We start from the raw sequence: 6,897 nt of genomic DNA, 5'->3' as shown, positions 1-6,897 counted from the left end.
GCCCTGCATCGGGCTCTGTGCTAATAGCACCTAGTCTGCTCGGGATACTCTGTTTCCCTCTCTCTCTGTCCTTTCCCCTGCTCACACTGTCTCTGTCTCAAAAAATAAGTGGAAAAAAAAACAAACCCAAAACTTATCTCGGATTACCCCCCACCTTTCCCTACGCGGGTCAGGCCTGAGGCCCCGGCATGAGGAAGCAGGGACATGCATGTCTCTGATGCCACTGTGTCCCCTCCTCTGTGCTCTCTTCTATGAGGCTGAGGCCGAGAGAAGTGGAAAACCACCCGTGTTCCCTGCGGTGACTGGCCGGCGGCCGTGCTGTGGTCGTCCTCAGGCTCTGGGCCATCACTGCCGATCTAGCTCATGTTCTAGAACAGGATTCCCCATTCTCCGCGCTATTGACATTTGGGGGGCTGGATCGTTCTTGGTCGTGGGGGCCTGGCCTGTGCACAGTGTAGCAATACCTCTGACCTCTGCCCACTGGACGCCTGTAGCTCCTCCCAAGCTTTGCCACCAAAAATGTCTGCAGGCATTGCCAGATGTCCCTCGGGGCAACCGACCTGGTTGAGACCCAGTGCTCTGTAGACTTGCTGTGGACAAGAGGGGGCCCCGCCGGCCGGCCCACGAGAGACTCTCTCCCAAAGGGCTCCCCTGAGTCACACGTTCTTGCACGTCGTCATGTGACCATCTACAGAGAAACGCCAACCAGGAAGGCCCTTCCAGCTTTGGGACCTAAGAGTTTTTATTGGGGTTTCGTCGCATAGGCACTTTGATTCCTTTCTTGACCTTCGTCCGAATGCCATCTCCAGCCCCCTCTCCTTCCGGCAGGTTGAGCTCATATCACGCGGTTTATCATAAACTCTCTGGCGGGATTGGGGAGCCCAGCATGAATAGCAGACATTCCTATCTTTCGGGAAATTCCAAGGATTTAGAGGTGACCTCTCAGGACCTGGGGATGAAGGCCAGCCAAGTTCTTTTTTTTTTTTTTTTAATCTCTTTTTTTAATGTTTATTTATTTTTTTGAGACAGAGAGAGACAGAGTACAAGCAGGGGAGGGGCAGAGAGAGAGAGAGAGAGGAGACACAGAATCTGAAGCAGGCTCCAGGCGCTCAGCACAGAGCCCGACGTGGGGTTCGAACTCATGAACCACGAGTTCATGACCCAAGCTGAAGTCGGACGCTTAACCGACTGAGCCACCCAGGCGCCCCCCCACCCCCCCAGCCGAGTTCTTGATTACACGCAGGGTTTATAGGGTCAGCTAGCCCACCAGCTGGAGTCTTCTGAACTTAAAATCTGGGGTGCATTTTCTCCTTGGTGGTGGAGTCTGGTAATACCTGGAGAACAGGAGAGATCCCACTGGGCCCCTCCCTCCACCTTGTCACACACACAGCATCTCGTAACTCTAAGGCAGGTAGTGTTGTGACCACTGGTTTACAGAGGAAGAAACACAGGTGCGTGGGTTGGAGACCGGCCCAGGTGAACCAGTAGAAACCACACCTGAGGGCAGGCGCCTCGGGCCCTAAAGCTGCCCCCTCATGGGTCAGAGGGTGCCCTGCCTCCTCTCCTGACAGGCAGGGATGAGCTGGCCTCACCCCACTGGCTCCCCACACAGCCTCCAAACCACCCGTCTCCCTCCTGCGAAACTGTCCCTGCTCTGACGCTCTGCTGTGGGGGTGAGGGCCTCCCCCTCTTCTCATCTGGGACATCTCGGGTCCTCGCTCACCATCTTCTCGGCTCCCACTACTTCTGAGAATGCGTAGGACCTTGGGATCCGGGATCTGGGAACTGGACCCCTGCCACAATCTGTCTCTGACCTAGAACATTCTTCACCCTCAGCCCCGACTCTTACAGCTGCTGCTGGACCACACACCGTTTCTCCAATGCCGAAGTCTGGTGTGCCTAACTGTCCTGTTTCCTCCCACCTACCGCCACACTTTCATTCGGGCCTACCTTTATTTTTAAAGATTATTTTTTATCAGAGTATTTTTTCTAGTGTTTATTTATTTTGCAACACAGAGAGAGTGCACATGTGTGGGGGAGGGGCAGAGAGAGAGAGAGAGAGAGAGAGAGAGAGAGGATCCCAAGCAGGCTCCGTGCTCATCAGCACAGAGCCCAACGCGGGGCTCGAACCCATGAACCGTGAGATCGTGATTTGAGCTGAGACCAAGAGTTGGAAGCTTAACCGACTGAGCCGCCCAGGTGCGTCTATTTCTAAAGATTTTTCTTTTTTTTTTTTTTTTAATTTTTTTTTTCAACGTTTATTTATTTTTGGGACAGAGAGAGACAGAGCATGAACGGGGGAGGGGCAGAGAGAGAGGGAGACACAGAATCGGAAACAGGCTCCAGGCTCCGAGTCATCAGCCCAGAGCCTGTTGCGGGGCTCGAACCCACGGACCGCGAGATCGTGACCTGGCTGAAGTCGGACGCTTAACCGACTGCGCCACCCAGGCGCCCCTAAAGATTTTTCTTTTGAGTAATCTCTACACCCAAGGTGGGGCTCAAACTCACAACCCTGAGATCAAGGGCTGCATGCTCTATCGACGGAGCCAGCCGAGCGCCCCCAGACCTACCTTCAATCAACTGCTAAGGGTCCCACTCCTCCTCCAATCCACTGTCGCCAGGCGCCGAGGTGGGGCCACTGATCCCTGCCGTTACTCTCTCTCCCTTCCCCCAGCGTCTCCTTTCTGCCATTTTTGTCCCGCAATATCCATTTCACCAATTCTCTGTGTTAAGTCTTTGTTAAAATAATGAATGTGGTTCCTTTTCCTGATTGCCTTCTAATAAGTATGTGTAAACACTTTCCCACTCTCTTCACTCAATGACTCATATACGCCAGACCCCGTTTTAAGTGCTTGACATGTATTAACAAGCTTAACCATCGCAAAGCCCTTCTAGGTAGCAATTGTTATTATCCCCACTGTAGAGAAGAAAAACAGAGGCAAAGACATAATGATTTTCTCCAGGTCATGCAGATGATAAGAGTTGCCTCCCTGAGTCTGGTTCCCAAAGACAATGCCCATTCTGTGCACCGGCGGCCTCGCGGAGAGTCCTTGGGGCATTACACACACACACACACACACTCTCTCTCTCTCTCTCTCTCTCTGCCCCTCTCCCTCTCTCTCTCTTTCTCTCTCCCACCCCAATAAAGTCCCAGTTTGTGAATGGACCGTAGCTACTCTTGGACATTTGTACTGTTTGCAGATTTTAGCTGTTGTAGAGCCCAGATCCTCTTGAACCTGAAATTTGGCATTCTTCAAGCCAGGAACCTTGTGACTTTCTCAGTTATTTGGCCCGTGAGTTGTTATAGCCTGTCTCCGTAATGTTCATCTCCTACCCTCTCAGCCTCTTCTGCCCCTGGCTTCTCTCCCCGCTCCATGTCTCTCTTTGATCCCATCTTGCTAGTGCTGCTAGAAATCTGGTGATGTGGGCAAGGAATCTTCTCTTGTTTGGCAGGAGCTCCTGCAGAAGCTCTAGAAGGCACTAGAAAGCACCAGATGGTTTCTACTTGAACCAAAGTCTTCGATGATGTATGGGTATTTGTGAGACCCTGTACGTGCCTCCAAAGGCCTCCACCAAGAGCTACTGAAAACCCCATCATAGATAGGTGGCTTCTGTCCTACTGAACACCCTGCACTGAGATTCCATTTCGGGTTTTCCAGCGGCCATCCCAGCAGCCTCGCGCTACCACTGTCCTTGCAGAAGTTGGGAAGGGTCACTCCCTGCGTGCTTGGCTCTGTCTGCTCAATATTCTGCTCTTGCCCCAGCATGGTTTCTGGTGCCCCGTTGCGAGATTCGGCTCAGAGATCCAAGTTGGTATTATTTTTAGAAATAAAGATCATTCCTTCTCAGCTTGCTGAGGCCTGCTCGTGGAACGAAAACAGAGAAAGGCCTCGTATTTTTCCCAAGTTCAAGTTGGAGCGGCGCAAGGTGGAGGCAAAAGTCCCGCATCGTTGCCCGAAATGTTCTCTTTGGTTGCAGAGATGACCTTGCCCGTCCCTCGGGGGAGAAGGCTGAGCAATCCCAGACATACCTCTCTTTGTCTTGTCCAGACCATTCTTGGCCAAGTCTTCCCGTCCAATCTGAACCTGTGCCCCCTTGGTCTACACGTTTGTAAGAACAGAGGAGATCACGTTTCTACCGCTCCTGCTGAATCTGCGGCCCATTCAACAGCGGCAGCATTGTTTTTAGACTTGAAAATTGAAATTGGTCTGAATATGGGAAACGTCATTTTGTGCTGACCAGAGCTGTTTTGTTCCTGCAGGAAACGTTCAGCAGATCTGGGACCTAAGGATGAACCAGGTCTGCCAGAGAAACAAACAAACAAACCAACAAAAATTGAAACTGGTCAAGAGAAGTCTCCCTTCCAACTTCAAAGAGGATATTCTTTTTTTTTTTTTTTTTAAATCACGATGCTTTTTTTTTTTTTTTTTTTTTTTAACTTTTACTTATTTTTGAGACAGAGAGAGACAGAGCATGAACGGGGGAGGGTCAGAGAGAGGGAGACACAGGATCTGAAACAGGCTCCAGGCTCTGAGCTGTCAGCACAGAGCCCGACGCTGGGCTCGAACTCACGGACCGTGAGATCATGACCTGAGCTGAAGTCGGCCGCTCAACCGACTGAGCCACCCAGGCGCCCCCAGAGAGGACATTCTTTACAAAATGAGCAGAGGCCCCTTTCTCCTAACTTCAGACCCTGCATTAGTCACAGTTCTCCAGAGAAACAGAGCCAATTTTATATACGGTACAAGCATTGTGTATATATCATTGTATATATATATGTGCATCCACGACTGATGGGGGGAGGCTGGCCAACTGGAGACTCAAGAAAGAGGTGCAGTTTGAGTCCAAAGACCAGCTGCTGGCAGAATTCCCTTTTGCTCCAGGAGGTCAATCTGTGTTCTCTTCAGACCTTCAGCTGATTAGATGTGGCCCACCCACATGACAGAAGGTAATCTACTCAGAATCCACCAAATTCAAATGTTCATCCTGGGCACCATGGCCCAGCCAAATTGATACATCAAATGAACCGTTGCAGACCCTTAGGAATTTGCCCAAGGAAGAAAGAAATGAGTAGAAGCTTTGGAGGTACAACCTTGTCTTAGCTTGAGGCCGCCCAGAAGCAGGCACTGAGACAAGAACATGTGAGTGGTTTACGTGGGAAGCAAAGCCAGGAAGCAGCAATGGGGGGGGGGGGGGGGACACAGGAAGAGAAAGAAGATGGCAAAAGGGGGGCTGTGTGACTGCACAGGTTATGGCCGAGGACAGCCGGGGAGCCCTGGGAGACAGTGTTGTCCCCAGGGAGCGGCGAGGGGCTGGGTTTTCACTCCCCGGCTTTTCCGGGTTGTGTGACCTGCAGGGGTCGCAGTCTGAAACCCCAGTCGCGTGAGCAGTGAGGATGCCTGAGGGCTGAGACCTGGCAGCTCGCACTTGGCACAGAAACACACACAGATCGGTTTTTGTAAATTTGGTAAATTTTAATTTTTTAGAGAGAGCAAGAGAGTGAAGTGGGGAGGGGCAGAAGGAGAGAGAGAGAATTTTAATCCACGCTCAACATGGAGTCCGACCTGGGGCTCGATCCCACAACCCTGGGATTGAGACCTGAGCTGAAGTCGAGATTCCGACACTCAACTGACTGAGCCACCCAGGCGCCCCACACAGGTCATTTCTTCTTCTTCTTCTTCTTTTTTTTTTTAGTTTATTTATTTATTTATTTATTTATCTATTTATTATTTTTTTAGAGAGAGAGCGCAAGTGAGTGAGCAGGGGAGGGGCAGAGGGAGAGAGAGAATCTTAAACAGGCTTCACCACGCTCAGTACGGAATCCAACACAGCGCTCGATCTCGCGGCCTGCGCCGAAATCAAGAGTCAGACGCTCCACCAACTGAGCCACCCAGGCGCCGCCCCCCCCCCCCCCCCCGTGATCTCACAGTTCGTGGGTTCGAGCCCCGCGTCAGTCTCCGTGCTGACGGCTCAGAGCCTGGAGCCTGCTTCAGATTCTGTGTCTGCGCCTGCCCTTTCCCCACTCAGACACACACTCTCTCTCTCTCTCTTTCAAAAATGAATAAACATTTTAAAAAATTAAAAAAAAAAAGTTTTCCAGTTGCATGATCTTGGGAATGGGCCTTCTCAGTCCAGATGTCACGTCCAAAGACACTCAGGACTTCTGGTTCCACCCATGACAGAGAAGCAGGTATCAAACTAATCTCTCCACCTAATAAAAGCTGGACAAACATACGAAACTCCTGTTCAATAGACAGCACTACAGAGCACCCAGGGAAGAGAAGTCATGAGAGCTGGGATCCTTAATGGGGGCAAAGTCACTGAAGAAAGTTTCCAGTCACTTGGCCTTTGCCCTGAGGGGGTCTTCACGTCCACACTGCGGGGGTGAACCAGGGTCAGTAAAGTCCAAGCAGAAAGCAGAAGTTTTAGCTGAAGAGAGAGATGTCAGAATCTGAGCCACCAGAGTGGCTGGGACTCCAGGGGGCAAATGCTCGGAGAGGCCCGAACCGCACAGTTCCACGAACAAATTATTTTGCAGTTGCAGACCGACTCCTAAACCGTACAAATCCCTGGCAAGGCTCCAAGTAACCCAGCAGAAAGTAGCATGAGACACATAGGACAGAGTCATCATCTCAGAGTTTCGCGACTTTCATGAGCCCCCTTGGGATTTTCTCTGTGCCCCTCCCCACTCACAGTGTCTCTGTCTCTCTCAAAATAAATAAATAAACTTAAAAAGAAGAAGAAGAAGAAGAAATCACAGCGGCAACTGCAAAGTTTCTCAGCCACGAGAAACTACATTATTTTCAACAAGTGGCAAACTGTTCCGGAATCCACACACCCAGAGTGGGGCCTACAGTGGGAAACAGGATCTGGGCTCGGAGACCTGGGCCAGATCTG

This window comes from Felis catus, chromosome E1 (genome assembly GCF_018350175.1).
Source record: "Felis catus isolate Fca126 chromosome E1, F.catus_Fca126_mat1.0, whole genome shotgun sequence".
Lineage (NCBI taxonomy): Eukaryota > Metazoa > Chordata > Mammalia > Carnivora > Felidae > Felis > Felis catus.
Note: the sequence above shows the minus strand (reverse complement) of the source record.